At 44.6% G+C, this 17,205-nt stretch overlaps 1 long non-coding RNA gene across 1 annotated transcript; it reads left to right on the top strand.

The window, feature by feature from the left end:
- Window positions 1-10,036: 10,036 nt before the first annotated feature.
- On the top strand, window positions 10,037-16,013 carry LOC310689133. The gene is made up of 2 exons (XR_014517353.1): window positions 10,037-10,195; window positions 15,715-16,013. It is a non-coding gene; the product is annotated as an uncharacterized lncRNA (long non-coding RNA).
- The last annotated feature ends 1,192 nt before the right edge of the window (window positions 16,014-17,205 follow it).

Genomic DNA, 17,205 nt, shown 5'->3' with positions numbered 1-17,205 from the left:
CATTAGCTAAAGAGGTACCTCAAGTTAAGAACGGACCTCCAGAACGAATTAAGTTCTTAACCCGAGGTACCACTGTACACCCAAAATTTCTATCCAACAGGCATATAGTCACACATGTGGTATTCTATATCATACACTGGATATCCTCCACACCCCTGCTGATTTTCTCCCTGCATACCTGAGTTAATTCACTTTGAATGAGCCCAAAATCTCACAGCTGCCTAACCCACTTGTTATCTGGATGCTTTGTCCTTGGGGATTTCCCTCTTGCTCAAAGTGAGTTCAACCAAGGTTTGACTTTGAGTGCAAATGTGGGGAACTGGTTTTCCTGATTTTAATGCTAATGCTTCTGTCCCATTTTCTAAAGTTCCTTCCACAGGGTAGTACCTGTTACGCTATGGAACTGTGCCTTTTTGACCAATATACTAGCATGTTGAACTCAATTTCATTTACACCAGTAGGAATGATGAGGCAGAACAATGGAAGCCACTGGGCAACGTTGCTTGTCCTCCACCCTTTCCACACATACATGTTTCTGCTCTCCTGTCTTTAACTCATCAAAACAACTAGAAAGAACTGTATGTCGGTATGCCACTCCAAATACTGTAGCTTTACTCCCATGATTTTCTGCATAAATTGGATTGCAAATGGATTTTTTCCCTCCTAAAATCAAAGAACTCGGAAATGAGCATAAACTTCCACTACATTCTGCTAGATTTCCAGAAGTGGTTTTTACATTGTGTGAAAGCTCAACTGTAAAGTGGAAATTAACCGTAAGGCAAATGCCCCTCCCCAATCTGAAACTGGGTTAGCATATATGAATTTGTTCCTGTTCTTTCACCACTTCTCCTTTTGCAAAATTGAAGCTGGGTTCGGTAGATCATACATTTAGACCACGATTCACAGGATTGAGCTGTTCGAAGCTTGACCTTTCATTCCATTGATGTTGGGAAATTCACACTGTTGGCTCCTAAAATGGATCTGGTCTAGGAAACAACAACAACAACGAAAAAGACCCCCGCCCACAAAAAAAAATGGTTTTGCAATAAAGATTTGAAGCAGTTAAAGTTAAATTTAAAGGAGGCCAATTGTTTCCCTTTCAGCTACCTCTCCCTCTTTATGGTGTTTTCTGCCAGTGCTCTGGTAATGGAACAATAACACCAGCACAGCAATTGCTCAAGCAGGCAATATTTTATTCCCTTGTAATTTACACTGCCATGACTTGAAGTGGTATAGAGGTCAGGCTTCCTCACTCGCCTTTTTTTGGAGCTCGGGTGTGTGTGTGGGGGGGATAACCCTTCACGTTCTTTATGGGTATCTCAGCCGTAATCCTTGTCTCCCCCATTACTGTTATTCACCCTATTTCCCTAGACGCATTTAGTTAAATGGCTATCAACAGCAGACGATTAACGTAACGGGGCAAGGGGATGAGTCAAAACATGAATCAGACAATAACGCTGTCTTCGGCAGAGGAAAGGCTATCGACCAGCGTGACAGCTCCTGCAAGCTAATTAGCAAGGCAACGTTCCAGGGTAATTGTGGCCCAAGAAATGTCTTCATTCTGTTCCACCACCACCACCACTTTTGCTGTTCGCATTGGGACAGGAGGTGGGGATCCTTTTGCAGCCTGGGAGCCATGTTCACTTCTGAGCAACCTTCTAGGTCCCATAAGCCAGGGATGGTTGGGGCCAGAGGAAAAATTGGGAAGAGCAATGCACTCACAGGCCTTTCTCTGTTCTCCATCCAGACAAGGAAGAGACCTTATTGGAGTACAAGGACATGTTCCAAGCAAATTAAATTAAAATTAAAAATTCAAGGAAGTTCCAAGGCTGGCACAGTAATATATATATATATATATAAAGAGAGAGAGAGAGAGAGAGCGCGCGCTTTAGTACCACTCAATTCTGCCTTGGTCAGTCCACAAGTAGAGTACTGTGTCCAGTTTTGGGTGCCACAATTTTAGAAGGATGTTGACAAGCTGGAACACCTGCAGAGGAGGGTGGCCATGAAGAAGAAGAAGAGTTTGGATTTGATATCCCACTTTATCACTACCTGTAATGGTTCTAGGGGTTGCTCGCGCGTAAGCCGGTGCAAACACCTGGCTGGAATGCCCGAGTGAACCTTTTCTGTCCGGACAGCTACTCACCCGTGGCTGTCTCAATCGCTGGCAGAATCCGTCAGTGGGATTTTCTTAAACTTCTTCCAGCAAAGAAGCTCTTTGACGCCTAGTCTCCTCCTACTCTCTCTGCGCGAAAGCCTTCTGCGCAAGGAGGGCGTAGGCAGCGGAGGACCTCTACTCTCCCCGGTGGCCCCCGGCAAGGAGTCATGGGACTGCCTCGCCGCTTCCCCCATCTGCCCTTCTCCACTGGTGCTACGCTGATTCTCTTCCCCGGAAGATGGGCTGCCTCTCCCACTCCCGGGACGCTCTCCGTAATCCCTCTGGATTTTGCTCTCTCCCACGGGCACTGATGGCAGTTCCCTGACACTACCCAAAGGAGTCTCAAAGAAGCCAGCATTCTCCTTTCCCTTCCTCCCCCACAACAAACACTATGTGAGCTGAGTGGGGCTGAAAGACTTCAGAGAAGTGTGACTGGCCAAGGTCACCCAGCAGCTGCATGTGGAGGAGCGGAGACGTGAACCTGGTTCACCAGATTACAAGTCTACCGCTCTTAACCACTACACCACACTGGCCTTGATGATCAAGGGTCTGGAAACCAAGCCTTATTAGGCATGGTTGAAGGAACTAGTATGTTCAGCCTCGAAAAGAGGAGACTGAGAGGAGATATGACTGCCATCTGCTGATATCTTAAGAGTTATCACATGGAAGATGGAGCAAGCTTGTTTTCTCCTGCTCTGGAGGGCAGGGCCTGAACCAGTGGCTTCAAGTTACAAGGAAGGAAATTCCGAATGAACACCAGGAAGAACTTCCTGACAGTAAGAGATGCTTGACAGTGGAACTGTCTCCCTCGGGAGTCTATGGACTCTCCTCCCTTGTAGGTTTTAAGCAGAGATTGGATGGTCATCTGTTATAGATGCATTAGCTGAGATTCCTGCATTGTAGGAGATTGGACTAGATGACCCTTGGGATCCCTTTCAACTCTACCATTCTGTGATTCTGTGACTCTCTGAGACACAGAGAAGAATGAACGGGGCACCAAGCCTCTCCAGGGAGGACTGTAGCTTAGTGGAAGCATGCACACATTGCACCACCAGTCAAGAGAGACATTGCTGGTGTAGGCCTCGGCCCAGTATACCTGAAGGAGCGTCTCCATCCCCATCGTTCAGCCCGGAGACTGAGGTCCAGCTCTGAGGGCCTTCTGGTGGTTTCCTCACTGCGAGAAGCGAGGTTACAGGGAACCAGGCAGAGGGCCTTCTCGGTGGTGGTGCCTGCCCTGTGGAATGCCCTCCCTTCAGATGTCAAAGCGATAAACAACCATCTGAAGAAGCCCTGACATCTGAAGGCAGCCCTATGTAGGGAAGTTTTTAATGACTGATGTTTTAATGTATTTTTAATCTTTTGTTGGAAGCCGCCCAGAGCGGCTGGGGAAACCCAGCCAGATGGGCAGGGAATGAATGAATGAATGAATGAATAGCTTGGTCTCCCTCAGGGGTAATAGGAGTCACAGTCTTAAACACTTGGAGGGCACTAGGCTGGAGGAGGCCAAAGTAGATGGACAAATAACCTAACTCTGTATGGCAGAGATTCTTACGTTCTCCTGCTTCTCAAAATGATCCTCAAAGAGGCATATTCTCATTCCTCCTTCATCGTGAAGCAGGGTTTTTCAATCTACATATTTATCCCTGCAACCCGAAGTTCTTGGTAATTGCTGAGTCAAGTCACAACTCTGATAGTCGAAATTTGAAAACAGATGCAAACTCAAAGAGGCAATAAATAATGATATACTCAAAGCTTCAGTTGACGATTTATGGAGCTGGATGTAAATGTCTGTAATGGTAATCATGGGGGGGGGGGAGAACCCTGCTTTGATTACACCCCAACCAACATTTCCAAATGAGATTCCAAATCTGGGTGACAGGGGACAGTGTGGGAAGCCAAATTGTAGCTCTTATTCTTCTTATAGGTATAATTCTTGCTCATGACAATAGCAAAGAAGGTCACAGGCCTTCATGCCTTGTTAATGGTCATCCTGAAGACATCTGTGGGAAGCTGGATGCTGGACCTAGAGATTAGTGAGAAACACAACTCAGTTCACATTTAGAGTTCAACTTACAAAATTGTTTCTTCTTTGAAACAATATGCAAACCAAAACACAGACACCCTTCAAAACCCGCAGTTCTTCAGGTTTCGTTTTGCTGTTCTTTGCATTCAAAAGTGCACTGACTGGGGTAAACTATGCATAAAATGCATATATCAAATACAAAATGCATATAACACTTATCATATATGCAATCCAATCCATCTCATCCTGATAGGGAGGCATTGAGACTAGGTGAGCTGTGTGCTAGATGCTTACACTGGATGGGCAACTTCCAGGCCTTACCAAATAACAGCATCTACAGATAGATGCCATCCTTCGGCCATCCTTCAAATAGAGGACTATCATTTGTAAGGTAGGATCCACACCCCAATAGCAGCTGCTAACACCCTGCCACATTCCAGTTTGGTCTCAATATCTGAAATGGCCTCTGCAAATTGTTGCCTTAATCACTGTTAATGAGTTAAGGCTTGAAGAATCCTGTGGCAGAAACCCAAGGAACTGAATGACTCTCAAGACCTTTTTGGCATCCATTCTCTTATAAATGTCAAATCTCTATGAGCAACTGCTACCAGTGAGGTGTAGTGGTTAAGAGAGGTGGACTTGTAATCTGGTGAACCGGGTTCGCTTCCCCGCTCCTCCACATGCAGCTGCTGGGTAACCTTAGGCTTAGCCACACTTTCTGAAGTCTCTCAGCCTCACTCACATCACAGAGTGTTTGTTGTGGGGGAGGAAGGGAAAGGAGAATGTTAGCTGCCTTGAGACTCCTTAGGGTAGTGATAAAGCGGGATATCAAATCCAAACTCTTCTTCTTCTTCTACCTAGGAAAAAGCACTGGAGGAATGTGACGTTAAATTTTTCAATTCATTTGTGGTAAGTGCAAAACAACTGGCCTGTTTCCCCTCACTTCCTTTCTGTTGTCTCCATGCTAAGCTCAGATCTCAGATCTTACTCCTCCATCATCGACTTGGGGCACTCGAGCTGCTTCTATGTCATGTAATCCATCACTCACTAAATAATTAATTTACTCATGTAAGGACGACCTCTCAGGGTTTAGGGTTTCAAAGTAAGTAGAGCTGACAGTTGATATGCTATTTAAGGAAGGGATAAAAGAAGGGAGAAAGTAGTGTAAGGGGAAAGTCAACTTTAACTAAACACAACACTCCTCTTTGATTGTGTTCTTCCATTTGTAGCCAAGAGTTCGGCTTCAAAACAATTTCCGGAGTTAATGTCCTCTGGATGCAAGATTAGATCTTACGCCTTTGGAATTGCTTTAACCCGAAGTGGTGTTCAGGAACATTTAGCTGATGAGGTCTTCATGAGCAAGATACCAGGCGACGGGTCCAGGAGTTGCTCCCACACATCTCACTGCTTGCAAACAGTCTGCAAAGTGTCAAGCGAATTTAGAGAGCCAGCTTCATTCAACAATCAGTTTGGAAATGAAAGAAGGGCTCATGTGTTGGAGAGATGGGAGATCCCTATCAGAGAAGTCTGAGCTGCCCACTATTCAGTGTGGTGGCTGGTTTTGCTTCCACTAGTGTGCCCTAGGGGAGTGCTTGACTTCTTCATTAGAAATGAACAGCACTCCCTCTGCTCTGGAGCTGTTCTTGGGGTCCAAGGATTACAAATGCATGAAGGTGGTTTATGGTTGGTGGAAGGACCCTGAGTGAGAGGCAGGGAAGGGGAGACCTTAATTGAAATACTTTATTGTCACTTGTACAACTTGTATACAATGAGATTACACGGGCTAGTTCTCCTCTCTTCCTCTGAAAGTCCAACACCATCTTCTTTGTCTTACTCTTATTAAGGTGCAAGTTGTTCCCTAGGCACCATATAGATATTTTTTGGACCTCCCCTCTATACGCTGATTAGTCTCCACCTGTTATTAAACCCATTATGGTGGTGTCACCTGCAAATTTAATAATTGCAGTTGATGGGTCAGATGATACACAATCGTATGTATACAATGGCTACTGGTAGGGACTTAGCACACATCCCTGTGGTGTGCCAGGGTGAATCACCAGGAGAATAAAGGAAAGTTCTTAGAAGAGAAATGGAAAGGTCCACCACTTTCTGTGGGTGACAAGAGTTAAAAACTTCATTTGAGAGAGGACTCTGCCTTTTCTTTTCTCTTTCTCTCCCAGTGCAGCACTGCCTGGGGCAACTTACCACCCTCTGCCCCCTCAGGATTTGGGGTGCTGAACCCTATCCCAGTGGACATGGGGGTCTGTAGAGGCCTTAGCCCCATGGAGTTGGCATGCCTAGTATGAATGGTTACATAAGCTGAGTACAACACACAAGGCTGTGAGACTGCAAACTAAATTTCTGGTACCCAGCTGAGAATTAACAAACAAGCCAAGTGTCTATTAGATAATCAATTTTGAAATGATGACAACGGAAAGGAAACTTTGAAGCCAAGTCCACCACTGCTTCATTTGTTACATTTGATTAAACCTCACACTGTTTTGGTGAATTATTCGCTCACCCTTGTAAAGGACCAGTGTGCTAAATCAGCCACAATCTTCGCCCTTTTCAGATGTTAGGACTCTTCTTTGTGCATCTACCGTATGCACAGATAGCAGAGAAGCTCCTCTCTGGACATCCAGCTGTTGAAAGTCGCTGAATGTACAAGCAGACAAATTGAGGCATGGCTCCATGCAGTAAGGGTGGGAAAGAATTTCAACAAGGGTCACATTTTAACCTAATTCACACTTCCTGAAACCTGTGACCGAAATATATCTCAGATTCTGGAGAAATGCAAATTGCAAAGGGCAGCTGTATTTCTCTCACCAAATATTGTGTTCGAAAATGCATATATCAGGGGAAAGTGTGCATAGAAATCCATATATTTGCAAAAATAGCAAAAAACCCCACATGCATTCAAAAATGTGTGCATTAGGAACACTATGCACTAAAATGTGTGTGCACACACACCTGGCACCCAACAGATTGCTTCTTTCAAGCCCAATTTCAGCAGTGGGGGCGGAAAACCTGGTGGACACTAGGGAAGGTCTCTGTGAGCACAAATGTGTGAATGGGCATCATGTTCTGATCTCCAGATCTCCAGACAGCATGATGCATTCCTACACAAAGACATTGAACACACAGGCACAGATACGATGAATATATGGGAAGCTGAACCCTGGAGACATGCTCGACAATGAAGTTTTGTAGTTCCATTTGCTGCTTTTTATTGACAAATAAAAAAAGGTTCACTGTGTATCACAAAACACCTGATAGCTCATTTCATAACCTGACAAATTATTAGGTTATAAAGACCCAGGCAATGTTACAATGCATGCCACAAATCAAAGACAGTACAATTATCAAGCTAAGACAGCTTGCAGGATTTTGTAGTTGCCTCTGAGTATATTTTGGGGTTCCTGGATTGTTGGGTGTGGTCTGCAGAAGCTTATTATTCCATGAAAGGACGATACATAGCAGATTCTTGACTACACTCGCACAGGAAGTGGCATCAGTGTCATGTCCTGCTATGGGCTGCCCCCCTGCTCACTCCCACTCACCAATCTCCCTTCCATTAACCCCTTCCCACTCAATGCAGCTATTGAGCTTGCTTTTTGCCTTCCCAACCCCATTTATGAAGCCACCTCTCTCTTTTATTCTGCAAGCCTTATTTGTACCCATTTTCAACTTCACCCTAAGCACCCACAATGCAGGGCTCCGACGCAACTTCTGGTTTCTACTGGAAGTTGCATCGGAGCACTGTTGTGACCTCCAGGCCTCCGAACACGACTTTTGGAAGAAACAGGAAGTTGCGTTGGAGATCTTGTGAGGCCTCAGAAGCGCTGTCATGATGTCACGGGTGCCATTGGGCACCCGTAACCTGGGATGCAAGTCAGTGCCCCTGGTGTGGTGGCAGCAGATCAGAGAATCACTTTCCTGTTTCACCTGAGATGTCAAAGCAGGATATTGCATCCTTGATATTTTGACATTTCAAAAGAAACTGAATCAAGTGAGGGATTCATAGTTTTGGAAGAAAGTTACTCCCTTGTTAGACTGAGCCATGTAGGAAAATGATCAGTGTTTCCGCAGACCTGCAATACATCCTGTCCACTCTGCTGTTTGCTTTATTATTCAGAATCATCATCATCATCATATGCTACCCATCTGGTTGTCCAAGCTACTCTGGGCAGCTTCCAAAAAATTAAAGCATCAAACACTTCTCTCTTCTTATCCATCCTGATGAAGAATTTCAATTCTTTCTTAAATTTTAATTTTAATATAGCATGTTCATATTTCAGGATGGGATGCAGACAAGGTTACTATCCAACCCTTGCACTGATTAGTCCTACTTAGCTTCAGGCGATTTCCTGTATCGTGGGAACTTCAGCCTACCTTCTGGGGCCACTATTGATGGACTCAGAAAGCTCACTCAATTCCCTGTGACCTTTCAGCTGGTCAAACTATTGCCCAACTGTTACTCCCCTCCCCTTAACAGCTCAAGATAGCTCTCAGCAAAAAAAAAAAATAAAAAAAATTAAATCTACCTTCAAAAATTGACGTCAGCCCCCACCCTCTGCCCAGACATGCACACAGAGTTTTATGGATGGACATACATACTTGATGCAGCTTAAAAGACAGCCAGCTATTGACCGTTAGAAGACTTGGATCAAGCTGTTCAGGGGAGACGTGAACTGTGTAACCTTTTAACTCACAGGAGAGATGTAGCCTTCATCTCCATCCAAACTGTCCCTGATGTTTCCATGGAAATCTTACTGCTAACCGCAAGTGTGTTACCGAGGAGAGGGAACCGGGGGGGGGGGGGAGAGACACAGCGTGGTGATGAGGGAAGAAAAAATTAATTCAATGAAGTTGGAGGTGGAAAAGGGAGAACAAATAAAAATAGACTCCAGAGCCAGTGCTTGGGATGAGGGAGAGATAATATTTAATTAAACGGGTGAGCTGATGAAATGTTTTACGCATGCAGGCACATGCCTTGAAGGAGCTAGATGGCAGGGACAAGAGATCTCGCCTACTCCAACCCCCCCCCCCTCGGACGTGCTCATTTTTATTTGTCAATGTTGGAGGGATTTTGCAGGAAGGAACAAAAAGTCACACGGCTCTCCCTTCCGAAGTGGTACAATCCAGACACGGGTTCTTCAACTAGAACACAGCTAGGAGACAAATATGGGATTCCTGCATGAACATCTGGAAGAGGATATGCAGAGCAACTGACCACCACAGCTAAACCACAACCTCCTGACCCCCAGTTTTCATTAAAAAAAAATAAAAATCAAGGGTAGAACATTTGTAGAACCTGAGATATCAGGCAAAGCATGCAGGTACTACTCTTATTTTGTGGTTGGAAACTATCCTGGCCCCACCCTTTTAGTGTTTGCTTTGTCCCCATGCCTAGAAATATATATATATATATCTGTGGACCTCAATCAATTCTTGTAATGTGTCTGAAGTGGTGTGGCAGCAATTAATGTTTTTGAATTGAGGTGAGGAATCCTCATCCTTCATATCGTGGGCTATATTCCTTATGATCCCTGGCCATTGGTCAGGCTAACTGGCGCTGAGGTACCTCAAAATACTTCATTAGTTTTTGTATCTCCTGGCCACCCCTGTAGATGGGTGTCTGCACCCACTCTATGGAAATTTATCCTACCAGAAACTAAGGCATAGGCTCCCATAGGAGGCAGTGGTGGCCATCAGTTTGGGTGACTTTAAGCAATGATTAGTCAAGTTCATGGAGGAGAAGGCTATCAATGGCTAACAGCAATGATGAGGTCATAGTCTCGTTGCTGAGCAACAACCTGCAGGGCTCAGTGGAGTTGGAGGCCAACCAAGCAGAAGAGTCTCTGAGGTGTATTTGCCTGGAGGCAAAGTCAGTACCTGAAGTCAGGTCCAGTCCTAGGGTCAGACAAACAGCAACCCACATGCTCAGATGGTCCGGGGGTCAGGGAATCCAATGATCATGGAGTCAAGGGTCAAGACAAGCCAGAAGCAGCAAGGTAGGGCCAGGAACTGCTAGCGTTTTTACCACCATCTGACTGCTGCTGGAAGCTCTGCTTAAGAAGGCTAAAGCCAGCTGGTTCTCATCAGCTCCTTCTCCTCTGAGTCCTTGAAGGTTGATCAGCTGTAGGTGGAGTCAAGCTGCCTTCTTCCGCTTTAGGCTGCTGTTCAGCAGGTGAAGCTGACACCTGTCCCATGACAGATGGCTGTGCTCAATCTCCATGGTTGGAGGTTGTAATGCTTCTGAAGACCAGTAGATGGAAAGCACAGGAAGGGAGGGTGCACTTGTGCTCTGGACCTGCAGGCATCAGTTTGGTCATTGTAAGAATAGGAGACTGAATTAAGTGGGCCACTGGGCTAATCCATCAGGCTGAAGGAGCATCTCCACCCTCATTGTTCAGCCTGGACACTCAGGTCCAGCTCTGAGGGTCTTCTGGTGGTTCCCTCCCTGTGAGAAGTGAGGTTACAGGGAACCAGGCTGAGGGCCTTCTCAGTAGTGGCACCCACCCTGTGGAACGCCCTCCCATCAGATGGAAATAAACAACTATCTGACTTTCAGAAGACATCTGAAGGCAGCCCTGTTTATGGAAGTTTTTAATATTTGATGTTTTATGTTTTATTGTGTTGTTAATATTCTGTTGGGAGCTGCCCAAAGTGGCTGGGGAAACCGAGTCAAATCGGCGGGGGTAATAATAATAATAATAATAATAATAATAATAATAATAATAATATCTTGCCTGATGGAGAAATCTTGCCACTATGTTACGACATTTGGGTCAGTCCTAATAAACCCAACTTTGAATTTAGGAATTTAGTTTTTTGTTTTGTTTATGGACCAACACTGGTACCTTTAAATATATATAATAGTAGCTTGAACCTGTGTTGGTTTAATCCCTGGCTCTCCAAATACTGCCATACCGGAAGACCTGAGAGTTCCCACCAATTTCCTACCTAGATCTGAAATGTTCTGCCATTGCTTACGACAAAGCACAATATTAGCTTGAGCATTGGGAAATGTCTCAAAAGCCTGTGTGGTGTGGTGGTTAGAGTGTCAGACTTGATGTTGTTGTTGTTTAGTTGTTTAGTTGTGCCCGACTCTTCGTGACCCCATGGACCAGAGCACGCCAGGCACTCCTGTCTTCCACTGCCTCCCACAGTTTGGTCAAACTCATGCTGGTAGCTTTGAGAACACACTCCAACCATCTCGTCCTCTGTTGTCCCCTTCTCCTTGTGCCCTCCATCTTTCCCAACATCAGGGTCTTTTCCAGGGAATCTTCTCTTCTCATGAGGTGGCCAAAGTATTGGAGCCTCAGCTTCAGGATCTGTCCTTCCAGTGAGCCCTCAGGGCTGATTTCCTTCAGAATGGATAGGTTTGATCTTCTTGCAGTCCATGGGACTCTCAAGAGTCTCCTCCAGCACCAGAATTCAAGAGCATCCATTCTTCGGCGATCAGCCTTCTTTATGGTCCAGATTTCACTTCCATACATCACTACTGGGAAAACCATAGCTTTTACTATACAGACCTTTGTTGGCAAGGTGATGTCTCTACTTTGTCAGACTAGAATGTACGATACCAGAGTTCAAATCCCCACTTGGTCATGAAGCTGAGTGAGTCACAGCCTCTGAGCCTAACCTACCTCACAGGGTCGTTGTGGGGATTAAATGAAGGGGGAGAATCATGTGCGGCACCTTGAGCTTCTTGGAGAAAAAGGCTGGAATATAAATGCCACAAATAAATAAATACCGAAATTTGCATGTAGGGCTCAAACTGCGCACTCAAATATTTGATGAAGCAATTGCCTGTCATTGAGGATGCTTTATGTTCTTTTCCTAATCTTCCATGTCATCATCCTGTTTTTCTCCGTACTTATTATCCTTAATAAGGTTTCTTTTAATGCATTAGCTGGTTGCCAGCAAAGCCACTTTCAAATGCATTCGTGGCATTCAGTTCATAAAAGGAAAGATCAGCCTTTCATCTAAGCTGTGGTATCTCACATCACTCTCCTCGCTTTCTCTGTTAGAAACAGCATCTTTCTTTCTCTTCCTCACAGTGAAAGAACATGTCTGCAATCTCCCAATGCAATCTGCAATACTGCATGGGCATCTGTGTATATATTATTCCCTACTGTAATTACTAACTGATTTAGATCTATTGATTTGTCCTAAACTGACTGTGATCATAAACATACGATGAAGCCGGTTGCCTTTAAGGAACCTTGAAATGTGGCATGGACCCATGACACACTTTTAATTGGGGGAAGAAAGTGTGTCATCTGAGCTTAATCCATATGCGTCGAAGCAGTTCATTTGTAGTGGCGTTTGAACTGAGTTTCATATTCTATTATCTGTCCATGAAGATGAGATGAGTGAGAAGAGCGACAACAAAGGGGTCAGAAAGTTATATCATCAGGTACTTCTGCTCTTTAAGATGCTGTCTAAAAAAAAAAAGACAGCATCTTAGACAGTATCTTAAAAAGTAGAGACATCACCTTGCCAACAAAGGTCCGTATAGTAAAAGCTATGGTTTTCCTAGTAGTGATGTATGGAAGTGAGAGCTGGACCATAAAGAAGGCTGATTGCCAAAGAATTGATGCTTTTGAATTATGGTGCTGGAGGAGACTCTTGAGAGTCCCATGGACTGCAAGAAGATCAAACCGATCCATTCTGAAGGAAATCAGCCCTGAGGGCTCACTGGAAGGACAGATCCTGAAGCTGAGGCTCCAAGACTTTGGCCACCTCATGAGAAGACTAGACTCCCTGGAAAAGACCCTGATGCTGGGAAAGATGGAGGGCACAAGGAGAAGGGGACGACAGAGGATGAGATGGGTGGGTAGTGTTCTCAAAGCAACCAGCATGAGTTTGACCAAACTGTGGGAGGCAGTGGAAGACAGGAGTGCCTGGCGTGCTTTGGTCCATGGAGTCACAAAGAGTCGGACACAACTAAACGACTAAACAACAACAACACTTCTGCTCTTTAGCAGGGGAGAAATTACCTCAACACCCCCCCTCTTTTGGAGAAAACTCACTTTGGTCTTTCCTAAGATGAGGAGGTCTGGGGATCACATGGCCAGGATATGGTTACCAGATTTTTTTTCCAATGAATCCGGGGACACTGTTGGGGTTTTTTTTTTTTTTGGTTTTGGTATTTGAAGCTGAGTCAGTAGTGGGGATGGTGAGGCAAAAGACCCTGGGCCCAAGCACACATGCATATTGTATAAAGGTGCAAAGCCCTTCTTTTGCACCCTGTGAAACATAAATGTGCAGAGTTTTTAAAAAAACTTGGCAACGGCTGCCTGCCCACAACTCCCGAGCCTCCCCCAATTAGTCAAAACAAAGGGGGGAGGGGGCAGGATATCTGTACCACCAGATATCCCTGGTTCCCCTTCAGCAGTGGCGGCAGTAGCGGCAATCAGCAGCCCGGAGCCAGCCTGGTAGTGCAGTTGGCTCTGGCTGGCTTCAGGAGCTCCTCGCTGCTGTGGCACCCGTCATTTTTCCTCTCCGGAAGTCTCTGTATGATGTGTTGCACACAAGACACATCATATGGGGACTTCCAAGCGAGGAAAAAATGGCAGGCATCATGGAAGCGAGCAGCTCCTGAAGCCAGCCAGAGCCAACTGCACTACCAGGCTGGCTCTGGGCTCCTGAGGCTGCCACTGCCACATTTCCCGGGAACAGATTTGCAAATCTTGGGACATTCCAGGGACAGAATTTGACTGGGGACAGATTTGCAAATCCAGGGACTGTCCCCGGGACCTGGGGATGTCTGGTAACCCTAGGCTAGGAGTGCCCACTGGGAAAGGGCATTCAGTACACTGGTGTCATAGATTCAGGATAAATCTAGAAATTAATACAGTGGTACCTCAGGTTAAGTACTTAATTCGTTCCAGAGGTCTGTTCTTAACCTGAAAATGGAGGTCCCTTCTTAACCTGAAGCACCACTTTAGCTAATGGGGCCTCCTGCTGCCGCCATGCCGCCTGAGCACGATTTCTGTTCTCATCCTGAATCAAAGTTCTTAACCTGAAGCACTATTTCTGGGTTAGCAGAGTCTGTAACCTGAAGCGTATGTAACCTGAAGCATATGTAACCCGAGGTACCACTCTAAATGCTAGGGTTCCAAATAGGGCTGCCATATTTTGAAGAGCAAAGGAGGGCGCATTTGCCGACTCCTATTTTTAACTATGGGTTGCTATGACGACTCTCATTTTTACATACTCATGAAAAAGAGGACATGCCCTGGAAAAAGAGGACACATGGCAACCCTCGAATAGGGATATGGATTAAAGTGCAAGCTTCAGAGCTGTGCCACACAGGGAATTCCTGGGTTGGCATATGCAAACCAGCCTGGCTGGCTTAGTGTGTAGAGCAAACCTATTAATATGACAAAATATGTTGATGGGCTATCTGAGAGCATCCTTTAGCTCTTGAGTGAGATGTTACCAAGGTAATAGGGGGTGGGGTGTTTGAAGGGACAGGAAAAGGGAATTTTCAAGCAAGGGTTGCTCAGAAGGAGAAGCAGGAAGAGGAGCTGAGATCCATCTTTGGAGGTGGCTGGCTGCAGACAGCCTGAGCTGTTGTGTCTTGAAATGGCCATGCTGGGAGGTCTGGACTCCCTCCTTGCCGACTGAAGATGTAGATAGGTGAATAAACCATATTTCTTAAAGCCATGACTTCCATTCTCCAAAGGGACACAGACCCTGGGTGGGCACCTGGGACCCCATGGGCTCTTGCTACCACTTGGCCGAGAGTGTGGGAGGCACACAACTTTGTAACACTAATTAGGTCAACTGGTAGCTTGGGCAAAGCAGATTTTTTTTCAGGGAGCCTCTGATTGGCACCGTCCCCCCAGCCTTCTCCACACTGTAGAGTTATTTGTTTGATCATAGAATCATAGAATTGTGGAGTTGGAAGGGACTCTCAGGGTCATCTAGTCCAAGCATGAGATTAAGAGTCTCATGCTCTACCAGCTGAGCGATCCCTTCTTTGGGATGTATGTATGTGTTAATTTGATATTTCTGGCCTTCAGTGTGGGCAGGTAAGGGAAGTTAATAACTTAATTGATAGCCACCCTGAGGCATTATTAGGTTAGAGGCACGTACATGCACACACACACACACACACAATTTTTATTCATACAAATATTTATAGACTGCTATTTCATTAAAAAAATCTAAGTGGTTTATGACAAAAATGCATAAAATCATGCAATAAAATCATAAAAAGTTACAAGCAGACATTATTAACAATTGTGAAAAAATGTACTCAAAATTGCCTGCACAATTTGGTGGAAACCACTTTTTGGGGGGGCAATACGTCAATCTACACAGTTCCCACTTTACATAAATGATCATTTACAAAAAAAAAGTCTTTCAAACCTGATACCCCCCAAATTTCTATTATGATGATTTAGTTCACAACCAATTTTGTATCAAAAGCAGATACCTTCCATTTCATAAGCCAAATTGGTCAACTAATCAATTTCAACTATTTCACGACCCTTCAAAATTCAATCCCATATAGGTGGAACCTTGGGGGCAGGTGAGATGTTTTTCCATTGTCTGACACCCAGCTGCAATTAACAAGATTTTTCTTCTGTTCAACAACCATGTCGCCTACTATCAAATTAAATATTGCCAGCATCAGAGAGAGTATGAGGTCTGCCTCAATCATTAAAGTGATCTGTTGGAAAATAAAAATCCAAAAATCCTAGACATATCGACAACCATACCACATGTGCTAGGTGTGCATTTGCTGCCGAGGACTTTGCAACAAATTTTGTATCAATGAGAGATGCATTCAGAATAAAAGTGAAGAAAACATTTTTAGTTCAAGAGAAACTTTCTCGTTTTCAGCCCTTTGGGAGAATGCATAGTTTTGAATTCACCCTCTTCCTTTGATTCATTTTCTCTCGCTCGTCGTGATTCATTTCCTGGCAAAATGCGGCAGCATCGCCACGTGACCTCCATCTTTCACTGCTATATTTCAGTACTAAAAGTGAGCAGGAGCTTAAAATCTTCAGGGTTTGCTCTGCTACAGGATACCTTTGATTTCCAGGCATGATTGCATTTAATTAGTATGGCACAAAGCAGCTGAGTCCTCCCACCCACTTATCAAAGTCAGATAAGTTGTTGTAACCGCAAGGTTGCTGAACAAAGAATGCAGCTTCTGAGATGGAAAAATACCCCCCAAGCCTGCCTTAGGACTCACCAATAGTTTCATTTGCCCCATGATTTCTAGACTTGGGTCCAATAAGTTTTAATTTTGTCTTTGCTGCTTTTTCTGGCGGGAGGGAAATAGCTGTTTCCTGCTGAATTGGAACAAATATCATTCAGGTTTTCTTTGCAGGTTTGAGAAGTTAAAGCAGCAGTTCGCAAAAAAAATTCTCTGCACCGCATTTGCCCGATAATAAATGTTGGAAGTGTAAAGAAATTGAAGGTACTTTCTTTCACCTTTGGTGGACGTGCCCAAGGATTAAGGCTTTCTGGGAAATGACATATAATGAACTGAAATGGGTATTTAAATATACCTTCCTGAAGAAACCAGAGGCTTTTCTCCTGGGCATAGTTGACCAATCGGTGTTAAAGAAGGATAGAACTTTCTTTATGTACGCTACAGCAGCAGCAAGAATTCTTATAGCAAAACATTGGAAGACAGAAGATCTACCCACCGTGGAAGACTGGCAGATGCAACTAATGGACTACATGGAGATGGCAGAGATGACTGGCAGAATTCGAGACCAGGGAGAAGAGCAAGTGGAAGAAGATTGGGGGAAATTTAAAATCTATTTACAGAAACATTGTAAAATTTTTGAATGTTGATGACATTGAAATGAACTGTGGGGGTTCTAGCAATAAGATAAAATTTAAGATTAAACTAACAAATAGACAAACTAAGGGCTATGAATTTGCTGAACCAACTTTTAAAAGGGATACAAGAACGGGGGATGTGAGGAAGTCAGGAAATTATGTGAATTTAAGATATAAAATCAAGAAAGAGGGAATTTTTGTGTTT

This window comes from Podarcis liolepis (genome assembly GCF_965112155.1).
Source record: "Podarcis liolepis genome assembly, chromosome: 11".
Classification (NCBI taxonomy): domain Eukaryota; kingdom Metazoa; phylum Chordata; class Lepidosauria; order Squamata; family Lacertidae; genus Podarcis; species Podarcis liolepis.
The sequence above is the reverse complement of the archived record's forward strand: the minus strand, read 5'-3'. Positions and strand labels throughout refer to the sequence as shown.